The sequence below is a fragment of the Panthera tigris genome, chromosome B3 (assembly GCF_018350195.1).
Source record: "Panthera tigris isolate Pti1 chromosome B3, P.tigris_Pti1_mat1.1, whole genome shotgun sequence".
Lineage (NCBI taxonomy): Eukaryota > Metazoa > Chordata > Mammalia > Carnivora > Felidae > Panthera > Panthera tigris.
In genome coordinates this window covers 85,963,846-85,978,413 of record NC_056665.1, presented here as the reverse complement: position 1 = coordinate 85,978,413, position 14,568 = coordinate 85,963,846, and the positions used below count along the sequence as shown (strand labels likewise).

Genomic DNA, 14,568 nt, shown 5'->3' with positions numbered 1-14,568 from the left:
ATGGTAGGTTGGGGATTTAAGCATAGGCATTCTGACTCCAGATTCAAAGCAAGCAACCGTTCTGTAATGCAGGATTTGGTTTGGTTAAGTACTTGAGGATCTATACACAAACATCTAAATGCACCAAATTTATTATTCAAAAGACTTTTTTGAACAGCATTCCAAAGACTATTTCATTATGTTTAGAAGCTTTTACTAGAAGGAATATTATGTTAACATACCTATACACATAGAAATAGTTTTTTTTCCCCTTAACTTTCATATCCGAGCGCATGACTAACAAAAGGTTTATAGACTAACAGTGTGGTCAAGTTATACCATGTGTGGTTGTCACATTTTGGGAGGAACAGTATTTGACCTGTGGCCTACTTAAAACAGTTGTAATATTGAACCATATTATAACAGAGTTCTGTTTTGTTTTAAAAATACAATGATTATTTTTAAAAGGAGATAAAGGAACAACCATAGAAAAATACCTAGTTTCCAAGAAGTAGTTTCTATAAAAATTTGCCAAGTTTTCAGAAGTAAATGTTTTAAAGTCTGTTTAACAAAATACAGCAATATCTAGGTTCAATGAAAGAGGCTGGTTTTTATCACTAGACTGGAGTAATGAATTCTGGGATAATCTAAGCTGATTAACCTTTAAAAATTTTGGGTTTTTTTGGTAATGTTAAAGACAGAGACATTGCAAAGTTGAATGAATTATAGCTCACAAACCTCCCTGAAGATAATGCAGATGCATAAAATGCCATACATATTTTTGGGAAGGTTTCAAACTCCTAGACAAAGGGATTTTGAATGTCCAGACATCTTTGAAGTATCTAGCAGAATATGATAACCATATAGGAAATACTCTGATGAGAAGAGTGCACAAAGATAAAATCATCTTTTTAATCTTTTATGTGAAGAAATTTAAGCAGTAGATCTACTTTTTGTGATTTTTTTATTCACTAAAAATTGAGTGAATATGTACGATGCATTGAGGATACAGGACTGAGAAAGACAGACAACCCTTGAATGAACTAACATTCTACTGACAGAGACAGGAGTAAACCGGCAAATAATATGAAATCAGATATCATAAGAATTATGAAGAAACTAAAGCTGAGTAAGGGGATAGAAAGTGATGTCTTTGGGGACATGGAGTGGTGTCTATTTTAAATAGAGTGGTTAGGGAAAACTTTGTGATGCTGACATTTGATCAAAAATCTAGATAATATTGAGCAACAGTGGTATTTCTAGTATATTTGTCATTTTGGATAAATAAATTTTTAACGTTCCCCCCCTCTCTAGACAAAATTATTTTTTTAAAGTTTATTTATTTATTTTGGAGGGGGTGAGGGGCAGAGAGAGAGAGAAGGAGAGAGAGAGAATCCCAAGTGGGCTCTGCATTGTCATCGCAGAGCCTGATGTCGGGCTCGAACTCACAAACCATGAGATCATGACCTGAGCCAAAACCAAGAGTTGGACACTTAACTGACTGAGCCACCCAGGAGCCCCTAGACAAAAATTATTTTTAATAATGATCATGCAATGCAAAGGATACAATGATGGCCAGAAAAAGACACAATGAAAAAAAGTCACTCAATTTCATGTATTATCATCCTAGTAACAAAATTAATCTAAAAAATAAACATTACTGTACCAAAAAAAAGGGTAAAAAGTAATGGATTAGTATTTTTAATTACATCATTTTTTTTATAAAAAAGGAAATATAATATCCCTACATAGTGCAGTTTGCACCATGTTTCACCATTTTAAATCCTTTTTTTGGGGGGGCAGCTTTATTGAAATGCATGTACCACACAATTCACCTAATTAAGCTGTATAATCCAATGGGTTGTAGTATACATATAGAGTTGTGCAATTATCATCACAGTCAATTTTAGAACATTTCATCACCTCAAAAGAGAAACCCCATATTCTTCCCCTGGTCTTAGGAAACCACGAATTCACCTTCTGGGTCTAAGGAATTGCTGATTTTGGACATTTCATATAAATGAAATCATGTATATGATCTCATTTATGATCAGCTTCTCTCACTTAGCATCATGTTCTTAATGTTTTTCCATGTTGCAGCATATATCATTACTTCTTTTTATTGCCAAATATAATTGCATTGTATGGATACACCATATTTTATTTATCCATTCATCACTTGATGAACATTTGGGTTGTTTCCATAGTTTTGCTATTAGGAATAATGCCGTTATGAACATTCATGTACAACTTTTTATATGAGCATATGTTTATATTTTGGTGGGTATATACCTAGGAGTATGCTTACGCCATATGGCAACTCCATGTTAAAATCTTTTGAGGAACTGCCAGACTGTTGTCCAGAGTGTCTGCATCATTTACATCCCAATCAGCAAAGTATAAGCCTTCTAATTTGCCCATGTTCTTGCCAACACTTGTTACTATCTAACAGTTTGATTCTGTTCATCCTGGTGGGTGTGAAGTGGTAGTTTATTGTGATTTTGATTTGTATTTCCTTGATAGCTAATGGCGTTGAGCATATTTCATTTTCTTATTGGCCATTTTCATGTTTCTTTGCCCATTTTTAATTGCCTTATTTGTCATTTTATTATTGAGTTGTAAGAATTCTTTATATATTCCAGATACAAATCTATTATCAGACATATGATTTGCAAATATTTTCTCACATTCTGTGTGTTGTCTTTTCATTTTCTTGATGGTGCCATTTGAAGCACAAAAATGTTTTTAAGAAGCCTGATATCTATTTTTCTTTGGTTGTTTGTGCTACTGGTGTCCTATTTCACAAATTATGGCCTAATCCAAGGTCACAAAGATTTACACCCATGTTTTTTTTTTAATTTGTTTTTGTTTTTGTTTTCTAAAACTATTATAGTTATACCTCTTTCATGGGTCTTTGGTCCATTTTGAGTTGATTTGAAATGAGGGTCCAGTCTCACACATTTGTGTGTGGATATCCAGGTGCCCTAGTGCCATTTGTTGAAAAGACTTTTTCCCCCATTTAATTATTTTGGCATTTTTATTGAAAATTAATTCATTGTAATTATGAATGTTTATTTCTGGACTCTCAACTGTATTCCACTGACATATGTCACTGTCCTTATGCCAGTACCACACTGTCTTGATTACCGTATCTTTGCAGTACATTTTGAAATTAAGAAATATGAATCACTGTTTTAAATCTTTTTTTGTAAGCTTGTTTGTTTGTTTGTTTGTTTGTTTATAGAGGTAATCTCTACACCCAATGTGGGGCTCAAATTTATGACCTCAATCCCGAGACCAAGAATCACATTCTCTTCCATGTGCCTGAGCCAACCAGGCACCCCTTATGTTTTAAATCTTAAATAAAAATCAAAATTCCAAGAAGCCATATAAATTGACAGAATTGAAGCAAGTCAAGTTCAGTTTCTTCATCTTCACAATTACTGTGCTACCAAAATTTATTTTAAATCTATTGTTTAAACTCAGGAATATGTGGTAACACAGAAGTTAGAAACACAAACTACCCAAAATAAACTATAACCAGTCTCTAGTTATAACTGTTCTGTATCTCTTAGGAATTTTCTTTTGAGATGAGTTCAAATATCTATGTTTGTGTCTCTTGGGGGCCACCTATGTACTTGAAAGATCTCTATTAATTTCCATGTAGAATACATTTATTAAGGGACAAGTAACAAAATATTTTTAGAGAGGAACAACATTGTATCACTAACTTTGTTTAAACTTTCTGGTGCATGGTAATAAGTAAAAAGTAGACAGAGTTTTAGATGCTTTTACTATTGTTTTAAAATACTCAAAAATTGGGGGAGAGTGGAAAGTGGGTGATGGGCATTGAGGAGGGCACTTGTTGGGATGAGCACTGGGTGTGTATGGAAGCCAATTTGACAATAAATTATATTCAAAAAATAAAATAATAAAGTACTCAAAATTGCCCACATACTGTGCAGACTGTTCCTACCAGCCCATCTTTGAAATGCCAATGAGGAGGAGCATATCATTCTGTGATCTAGAGGAAGAGGGAACAGAAGTGGTAAACCCTTGCGTAAGTTTGAGATTTTTAATGAACTGAAAGAAAGCCATTATTGTAGCTACAATGTAGAGGTGGGGGGGTGAGTGGTAGGACATGGTGTTGGAGGGACTGGCAGGCAGGCGCTATAGCTAGGGCCACCATATGATTTTTGGTCTAAATTGTAGCACTTCTGAGAGTGAAAGAGGCCACTGTTGATTGCATAATACACTTAATGGGACTGTCCCAGGAGAATTAGGATGACTAGTCACCCTACTTAAAGGATATGGTATACAGTTGTGTTTTAACTACACATAGAATCCAACTCAAGGGCAGCTATTATGAGGGCTAGAAAGTCTTTAATGCAAGTAAGCAATAATCTGACCTTACACCATTAGAGTATTATGAATTAGGAGGACTGAACAGTGTGTATAATGAGTGGTTTAGATAATGCTTATCAAACTTTAACATGCATAAGACTCATGCAGAAGCCTTGTTAAAACACATGGCTGGCCCCACTCCCCCAAATTATGATTGAATGGGCTCTGTGTTTCTCTTTATTATTATTGTTGTTGTTGTTGTTATTTTATTTTAGAGCACAAGTTGGGGCAGAAGGGCAGAGGGAGAGAGAGAGAAAATCTTATTTATTTATTTATTAAAATTTTTTTAAAATGTTTTTACTTATTTTTGAAAGAGAGAGACAGAGCATGAGTGAGGGAGGGGCAGAAAGAGGGGGAAACACAGGATCTCAAGCAGGCTCCAGGCTCTGAGTTGTTAGCACAGAGCCCAGCACAGGGCTTGAACTCACAAACCATGAGATCATGACCTAAGCTGAAGTCGTACACTTACCCGACTGAACCACCCAGGCACCCCATGAGAGAGAGAAAATCTTAAGCAGGCTCTATGCTCAGCTTGGAGCCTGACACAGGGCTCGATCCTACAACCCTGTGATCATGACCTGAGCCGAAATCAAGAGCCAGACATTCAACCGACTGAACCACACAGGCCCCCAAATCGGTTCTGATTTCTAACAAGCTCCCAGGTATTGCTGAAACCACCAGTCCGTGGGGGACCAGACTTTGAATAGCACTGGTTTAGACATTAGGGAGTGGACTGTGGAGTCAGACAGACTTGGTTTGAATTTCAACTTTCTTGGTTATAAGCTAGGTGGCCTTGGAAAGTTACTCTTTCCACAGCTCTTTCCGTCATCTGGTAAAATGTGATTATAATAATCCTTGCCTTATATAAATGTTGTGAAGAGTAAATGGGATAAAGCACTTGGCATTGTTTCAGGCATTATTGTAAGCACTTAGCATGTGTTCTTTTTGTTGTTATTATAGTTAGGAAGAAGAAGAATCATGGTGGATTATATTCATTAAAGGAAACTATGAACAAGTTTTAGATTCTGCATTGTAAATCAACCCTAGAACTACTTGCTACAACTACATGCCCTAGAACAGTGTTCACTGCCTGGCACATACCAGGCTCTTAATACTTGTTGACTGGGGTGCCTGGGTGGCTAAGCATCTAGGTGGTTAGTTAAGCATCTGACTTTGGGTCAGGTCATGATCTCATGGTTCATGAATTCAAGCCCCTCATTGGGCTCTGTGCTGACAGCTTGGAGCCTGCTTCAGATTCTGTGTCTTCCTCTCCCTCTGCCTCTTCCTGCTCACGCTCTCTCTCTCTCTCTAAAAAATAAATAAACATAAAAAAATAACTTGTTGACTGAATAAACAAATTTGTGAATTCACTTAATAGTACTATGTGGACTGAAGTAATTGATTCCCATTACAATACACCTCTTTTACTCTCAGAGCATACCTTATCTGCTGACGTTCAACACAGACAAGAGCATAAGAAGATCTTGTCTCTCAGCTGCAAACAATTTGATATATTAAGCCAGTTAGGATACATTTAAACTTGAAATTGATGAGACAGTTACATTGGGAGTTTCTTGGTGTTTAGGTATACAGTGAACTTTAGATTTAATATACTGACATCAAATAGGAGTAGAGTAGTTGTAGAATTATACCCTTAAAAAAGTAATTTTATTCGGATGGCCGTGCTGAATTATAGCTGTGTTAAACACAAAGTTACCAAATGCCCTTTATTCATTATCATGGAAGAAATACTACAAAAAATAACAACTCTCATTTCTATAGGAAAAATAATAGACCAAACCACTATAAAGAGAGGCCAAAAGAATGGGACCTGCTAATATGAGATCTGAATGGTTTCTGTTTTGTCCAGTGGCTGTGTGATACCTACACCATAAACTAGGTACTTGAGGGTGGGTGGAGAAAGGAAGAAGGAAGGGAGCTCACTTTTTAAAATATCTGTTATGGGTGGGGCTCCTGGGTGGCCCAATAAGTTAAGCTTCCCACTCTTGATTTTGGTACAGGTCATGTTCCCAGGGTCATGGGATCAGGCTCCTCACCAGACATTGATTCTGCTTAAGATTCTCCCTCTCTCTCTTTCTCACTCTCTCTCCCTCTTCCTTCTACCCCTCCGCCCTCATGTTCAAGTTCTCTCTAAATAAATAAATAAATAAATAAATAAATAAAATATCTATTATGGGCTAGATACTTCACCATGTGCTAGGAAATTTACATGCTCTACTTCATTGCTCAGAGCCATCATATGTGATAGGTTATCATCACTCTCCTTTCATTTCTGATGATTAAAGCTTTAAGGAGACAAGGGATAAATAGATGGGGAGCCAAGTTTCTTCTCTAGGTGTCCCTACAAAGACCACTCTTTTTTTGACTACAACCTTTGGGAAGGGCATTTATATAGAAAGCCACTGTATGGTTTTCCAGCAGTGTGGCAGAGTTCTTACACTATCAGTTTCCTAGTTTATTAGTAATGACAACTTAGGTACTAAAGAGATTCTAGTGTAGTAATTGAATACAGTTATTCTTGCTGAGTTTATCCAGTGTTGGTCTAATCTATTCCACAACTTTCTCTTCTATGCAGCACCTTAGTTTATAATTTCCACTGCTAAGATTTGAAGCATCAGTAGTTGAGGGGCAGAATTAAAGAGAACACTGAAAATGTTTTAATTCCTAATTGTTACTATATTTTATCACCCTAAGCAATACAGAGAAATAAAACTGCTAAGTTAATAATGATTTTTGGTTTAATAATGTAGCTCTATATTAGTAGGCCTTAAGCATAACTAAGACAATGGGATGATCATGTTCTGATGGACGGTGGCAAGGAGCAGAACATTGTAAGTGGACTGAGTACTGGTCCTGAGGTGCAAACACTGTGGGTGTTTGGATGCCTTTTGTTTGTATCATGTCTTGTGATTCAACTTTGCCACAACTGAGTTATTTTCCACACTGTATCATTAACATTGCATCTTATGTCATGTACAACTGTGACAGGTGGCTACATCTAATGTTATATCTAACATCAGAAAAATATAACCAAGAGTTAGTGAGAGTTAACATGAGCTTTTTTTTTAAACTGTTCTGACTATCTTACGTGTCATTGTAATGTTTGTATAAACCCACAATTTTTCTCATGTTCTCCAAGTTGAATAAGTTCACAAAAGCACTTTACCGGCAACACAATCAGAGTTTAAGTATATCATTGATGGTAGCTATCCTTACAATTAGATTCAGGGGTCAAGGAGAATAGATAGAGTTAGTAAATAACCATTTAACAGCTCAATTTATTTATTCTACCCATGACTTTTAGATTAGCCAAAGGCAAGTCTGTCTTTTGGCCCTGGCCAAGCTTAGTTGACCCTGCTACCATCCTGTTAACTAGGCAGAATTTGAGAAAAGTGGTGCCTATAAATTCTATAAGATGTCTTGATTATGGGGCATCCAGAATCTTAATTGCCATCTAGGATGGCTCATATTTCCTCTGTGGTAAATGATAACTATACAGCAGATCACATGGCCTGTTTTCCTGGTGAAGGAAGAAATACATTAATATGTTCATTGGTTCAGTGGGTATTTATTAAAAACCTCCCCAAAGGGGAAGGAAAAAAAAAAGAGGTTAGAGTGGGAGAGAGCCAAAGCATAGGAGACTGTTAAAAACTGAGAACAAACTGAGGGTTGATGGGGGGTGGGAGGGAGGGGAGGGTGGGTGATGGGTATTGAGGAGGGCGCCTTTTGGGATGAGCACTGGGTGTTGTATGGAAACCAATTTGACAATAAATTTCATATATTGAAAAAAAAAAGAAAAACCTCCCCAGTACCAGGTGCTGAGTAGTAGTGAATAAGACATGGTCCCTGCCCTCATGGAGCTGACAGTATAGTGGAGGAGACACTGTACACGATTACAACAGTATGTGAGGAGCTGTGCACTAGAATTTAGGTGTTTTACAAGCTTAGCTATGACCTTGATCTAATTTAGAGTAAAGAAAGATGACCCTAAGAAAGTGACATTTGGATTAGAGGTAGGCAGTGAGAACAGCATATTCCAGCTAAAAGCATGGCAGGTTCTGAAGGACTAACAGCTACTTAGTGTGACTGTAAATGGGAGTGAAACCTCAGCAGTGAAGTAGGCATAGGCTAGATAGTGAGAATCTTTTAAGTTAAGCTGTTTAGACTTGGTTAATAAGGGTGATGAGAAATTAAGCTATAGTGTTGTGATCAGGTTTATGTTTTATGAGTATCTCTTCAAGAAAGATTACTCTGAGGGCTGTGTGGATGGTAAATGGGTTGAATAGGAGTAAGATCAGTGGCAAAGAGACTGGTTAGAGGGCTGTTTCAGCAGTTTGTCAGATATGATGATGATTTGGGGGGACAGTAGAGTTGGAGATAAATGGTTATTAAAGTGATATTGAGGAGGCCGATTGACAACACTGGGTCACTAATTAGAAGAGACAGAAAACTTAAAGAGATCCTTCAATTAATGATTTGGGTTCCATTGGGTAGACACTTAAGCAACATAGGGGAAACATTTAGGTAGGGAGATAGCGAAGGACATGAGTTCACTTGTGAAAAGGATGCATTGGAGGGCTTATGAGATATCAAGCAGGCTGTTGTTTATCAGACAATTATATCAACAAGTCCAAACAGCCCCAGAACTGGACTGGACAGAAAGATGGGAGGGTGACCAGTGCATGGATGCTATATGAAGTTTGCAAGTCAGCATAGTTACTTGAAGTGCATAGAATGAAAAAAACAGAGGGCTTATTACTGATCCCCAGAGAAGTATTGACATTGAAAGGATCTTTTTCAAAGTGATGATTTAAAGATAATATTAGGTGAAAGCATCTTAAAAATGTTTTTAAGGAAAAGAGGAAGGCATGTGAGCCTGAGAGTTTCCTTTCTTTTTCAGAACTGATTTGTGATTTCCTTCCACCTCAAGTGAAGTCATACACATTCCAAATCAGAGTCTCTTTTGTTGTGGTTAAATTGATTCTTGAACACAAACCATTCTAAAACATGCAATGAAAAAAAATGGAGAATAAAGGAAAACCAAAGCATCAAATTATCCATGGCTAAAACTTTTTGAATTTAGCGCATAATCAAAGCAACCATAAAAGGCAGTGTTGCCAACATTCAGTGATGGCCAAAGAAGGACTTTACTTCTTTTCCCCCTTTTTACCACTGATTTCCAATATCTTAACATTTTTAAAATCCTTTAGAGATTCAGATCTCTTTGTATTATCTCTCCCATCGTGATCTCACAGGTGTGTGGCAGAAACCAAGAATAATGGCTCCCAACTTGTTCTTTAACTGCTTGTAAAAGACCTTTGACTAAATGGCAAAGCCACTCTTCTTTTTTATGTGGACAAATCCATGTCCACAAAACCTTGATTTTTGGTATGATTACAGTGGAACTCTTCCTTCTTTTTAAACACATGGTGGACCTATTCCTTATCCTGATATATCATCCAACTTTGTTTCTGTTTTCCCCTCTGGGGAAGATAATGTGGTTTACATTCTTTTAGAAGTCTTGGACACCAAGAATGTTGAGGTCAGCCCAACTGGGGAAGTGAAGGAAAGAATGTCAGTTAACCCAGTGGTGAAACCTCAGGAGTGTGCTTTGTAAAGGCCATTTTCTCCCTGTTTTTCTTTTTACCCCTTTGTATATTAACCACAAATAACCACCAGCCTTTAAATCAGCTTCACAAGAAGCCACCAACAAATGTTTAAAGCATCTCAACAAGGTTTTCAAGAAAGTCCTGAATAAAATTGTGTTTGTATGATGACCAGTATATTAGCTTTCTTTTTTTACCCACTATTCCCTGTTGATGCAAAAATTTACTGAAATTTCAAATTTTAAGAAATCAGGAAATGTAGCGGAAGCAATGGTGTTGTTTTTCTAAAGTAACTTAACTTTAAATGAAACAAATGAATGCTTAGTCAGATAGAAAGATCAAGGAATGAGAGACTTCCATGCCCTCCAAAGTAATTGGACATTAGTGTGCTTTAGGGGCAACTCTCACTAAGTATAGAGAAATATCTATTTTTAAAAATCTAGAAAACATTTAAAAAATTTCTTTGGTTTTAAGTCATTATGCAATTTGGGAAGAAGGGAAACAAAAGCCCAATGCAGAAGACTAGCATTGATGATGTGGATGTTGTTCCCAGCAGATTTTAGTGGCTTTTTTTTTTCAGTAAACACATGGGGACTTCCTCAACATTATATTAATGATCTTATTTGGATTTGGGCAAAGCACACAAGTATACTCACATATGTGAAAGTCCTTTCTTTTCCTTTAGGAGATATTTTTAAGGCTATCCAACAAAGATTGTAAATAACATGTAATTAACTAGCATAGGATGGTATGAGAAAGAATGATGCAGGATTCTGAGTATTTTTATAGAGGGATCTGCTCCTTAGACACCTGGCCTTTCTTTTGAGGCATATTTCCATGCACTATGTCACTTGTTCTAAAATTCCTTTGTTATTCATGCCTTAGAGATTTTCATGAGTTCACAGATTGTGCCTGGGTGTGTAAGTTAGTGTGAAGATAGTTAAGTAAAGGAGTAGACAAAGGGAAAGCAAAGTAATTCACTTGAAATCCAGAGACCTTTACAATGCTGAAAAGTAAGTAAAAGCAGATGTTGCAAAGTTTAGAAAATCGAGACATTATTTTCCTGTTTCCATTGAATTTTTTCTAAACACATTATAAATAAGCTTTGAAGTAATACAAAGTCCTCTGTTTGTTTTGCTGATAGCATCTTTTGTGAAAAACTTTATCAACGCTTGTTTAAGTTATAGACTAAATGATATCTCAGTTGGTGAAAGAACTGACTGTATCTGCTGGCAAATACAATGCTACAATGCTGAAATTATTTACAGTGTCTGAGTCACTTAGATATCTATTTGATCTTTGGGGTTTAATGTTTACCAGCTCAAATATTTTATACTATGAGAATTCAAACATGGAACCCCAATATTTCATTATTCACATATTTTAAATTTAATCTTATATTTTATGAAGACTTGATGTTCCTCTACAATGGAGAGAATTTGGTTTGTTAATCTTTGGAATTCTTCTGAAAAGAGTAGCCTGCAAATTTGAAAATAAGGCTATCTATGCTCCTTTCTTCCCTTCCCCCCATCCTCTAATGCAGACTCCTATTAAACTTCTAAAAGTCTTACAATGTGGTCTCTAGATATTAAGGCTATTTCAAATGAACAGTCATTCTTCAGATTTGCTTCTAAAACTTAATATCTAAAAAAGCCCAGGGGAGAGTTCATTGTCAGAGCAAGGTGTTTGCTAGCTCAGGGAAGCTCTAGGACAGGTGCCCATCCTCACATGCTCCCACTGGCTCTCATCATTTGGAGTCACTGAATGTCTTCCAGCTGTTAGAGAATGTCCCAGGCTCAAAACTGCATCCCTGCTGAGGATATTTTCAGGGTCTAAGCCAATTCTAGAAATGATTGGCTGCTAAAATATGGAACGAGGGAAATCAGTTCCTATCAACAACATAAACCATCATCTGTCTGTTATTACATTCATTCAGCTGGGTCACATATGACTCAATAATCAAATTACCACCCTATATATCTTAAATCTGCATGTTCATTTGACCACCATGTGGACATGGGAAAACAGAGATAATCTAGCTGTCTTCTCTTTATTTTATTTCTTTTAAATATGTCTTTTTTTCTGCATCTATAAGTAAAATGCTTATAAAAATTTGAAATTTATATAATATAGAAAGATGTATTGTTATGAGCAGTTTTGTATGTATCAATTACTTCTTAATCATTAATGTGATTTTCTGTTGTTAATACTGTACTAATACAACTGCGGCCTTTTAAAATTAATTTCAGTGAAAAATTAGCTGGATGTATCAAAAAAAATCTTCAAAGGTAGATAAAATTTAAGTGAGGAAAATAAAGCAATCTTTTTTGTTATTTATTTTTCAACTTCTTTCAAGAAGCATTTGAAACAGCTTACAATAAAAACTAGGGCAAAGGAAAAATACAACTAAGAACTATTTATAAAGTGTAAATGAGAAAAAGAAAGGGGAATAATTCAGAGAAGAGGGGAAATGTTAAAATCAAGGCATGCTAGTGGTAGAAAGTTATACCATTTGATATAAAACACTGCACAAATTTGCAAAGTGGTCTTCCCAGTTCTTACTGGGAGTCAAAAACAAAAACAAAACCAAACAAACACCAAAACCCAATTCTTTTAAGAAGAATTTGCATAGGAAACCTTCATCTATTGTCAAAATGTGTCCTTCAAGGTGCCTGTGCAGTTAACAATGCCTGCGGCTTTCAGGCAGGGAAAGTGGCCACACAAATTTGTGTTTCCAGGACCTAGTGTCATGCTCTCCAGTGGAAGGCCCCAAACAATAAATGATTAAGGCAGTGAATGAAGGCATGAGTGACACAGTTCTTATTAGTAGTTTATTTATAATACATACGTAATTGCTTCATTGCTCATTAACTTCAAGGGCATAATGTTCAGTTCGTTCACTTTTTAAAAACAAATATTATTGAGTGCCTAGTGGCACAGTTTTAGGTGTTATAAATATTAAAGTGTGTAAGACAGTTTGTGTCCTCATAGAGCTTATAATCTAGTGGGGCAGATAAGCAGAAAAAACAGCTATAATGTGGAAAATCAAACAGGCAAGTTCATGGTACTGTGAGAACCCATAGGAAGAGTAGCTAACACAAGGAAATGGGAGAGTTGCGATCATTTAGGGGGAAGCAGCTCTGTAGAGTGTGTACAGAGAGACACGTTGTGGCGTGTAGCTTCCTTGTGATTGATCTGGCCTAAACTAGGGATAATACTTGGGCTCTGACCTGATCCTTTGACTATCTGATGTTTCAGGCAGGATTTGAACCATTAGAAGAATAGTTGGAGGTCTTTTAATTCTTGAAAATTGAAGTTACTAGCAAGTATCTGAGGAAGAAATATTCTGAGCTTTAGACTGAAGGAAAGATCCACGCCAAGCATGAGGTAATATAAATCTGATGTATCAATCTGGTCCCAGCTGGACATGGCACATTGAAAAGGCAAAACTGAAGAGAGATTAATGGAAGAATGATTGACCAAATTGTGCAGATTTAAGGAACCAATAAGAGAGAGTGCTCATCCAGGACCAGGCAGCAGTAGGAAAACCATTATCATCCCTGGCAGTAGCTGAAGCAGGAAGAGAAGGCTGCCTTATAGGAGCTGTGGCCTTAACTAGTGGAAAACAGAAGCCATGCCTGATGAGGAGAGAGCTGGGAAAATAAATACTCAACCCTCTCTCCTCTTGCCCATGAATTCTTGGAGGTACCTCCCATTGGTTGAACCCAACTGGAAGCCAGAAGGCAAAAGGGAATATTACAGTTGATGCGGTCCTTAAAAATCAGCCTCCTGGGAAGAAAGCCAGATAGAAAAGGTGGAGAAGAGTGGATCTAGAGAGACAAATGAAGAATATCTAGCATAGCATTCCATCAGTGGAAGGCTGTCCAATTTCATTTAATAAAGGACGTAAGTTATGTGTTATGAAATATAGATAACATTGGTTTCAATTCTAGGAAAGAGACAACCTTTATTGTAGGAAAACACAGGGTTGGTTTTTGTTTTGTTTTCCTTGGTTTGGTTTTTGTCATATTTGAGGTGTTTTATTGTTGGCAGTGCTACAGAAAGGGTGAAAGATTTATCCATTTGTATTAAGTGGTGTCTATGAAGTAATATTTCTTTCTTCTGTCTTTATTTTCTAAAATAAGGTACTGTCTGATTTGGATAGAGATGAACTGGGGAGATAAGAAGACTGATTCTAGAAAGACTTAAAGATGGATTTCTGGGCCGCTTTCTGGGGATTTTGTATCTCCGGTGCACAAGGAGATTTGTTTTTTGATCTAGAAGAAAGTCAGGAGATGAGTTGAACACTACAGATGTGCTCTAAGAAGTCTAAAGAAGGGCGGCTGGTGGCTCAGTCGGTTGAGTGTCTGACTTCGGCTCAGGTCATAAACTCATGGTTTGTGAGTTTGAGTCCTGTGTTGGGCTTGTGCTGAAAGCTTAGCGCCTGGAGCCTGCTTTGGATTCTGTGTCTCCTTCTCTCTCTGCCTCTTCCCTGCTCGCACTCTGTCTCTGTCTCACTCAAAAATAAATAAAACATTAAAAAAATTTTTTTAAGTCT

General features: G+C 36.7%; 1 protein-coding gene and 1 long non-coding RNA gene across 8 annotated transcripts in view; both read left to right on the top strand.

The window, feature by feature from the left end:
• The window catches only part of SLC25A21 (solute carrier family 25 member 21), a 480,180-nt gene that overhangs the window by 72,239 nt on the left and 393,373 nt on the right, over positions 1 to 14,568 (top strand). The gene's annotated exons all lie outside the window — the stretch shown is intronic.
• Positions 1 to 14,568, top strand: part of LOC122239588 — a 150,637-nt gene that overhangs the window by 62,412 nt on the left and 73,657 nt on the right. The window lies entirely within an intron of this gene.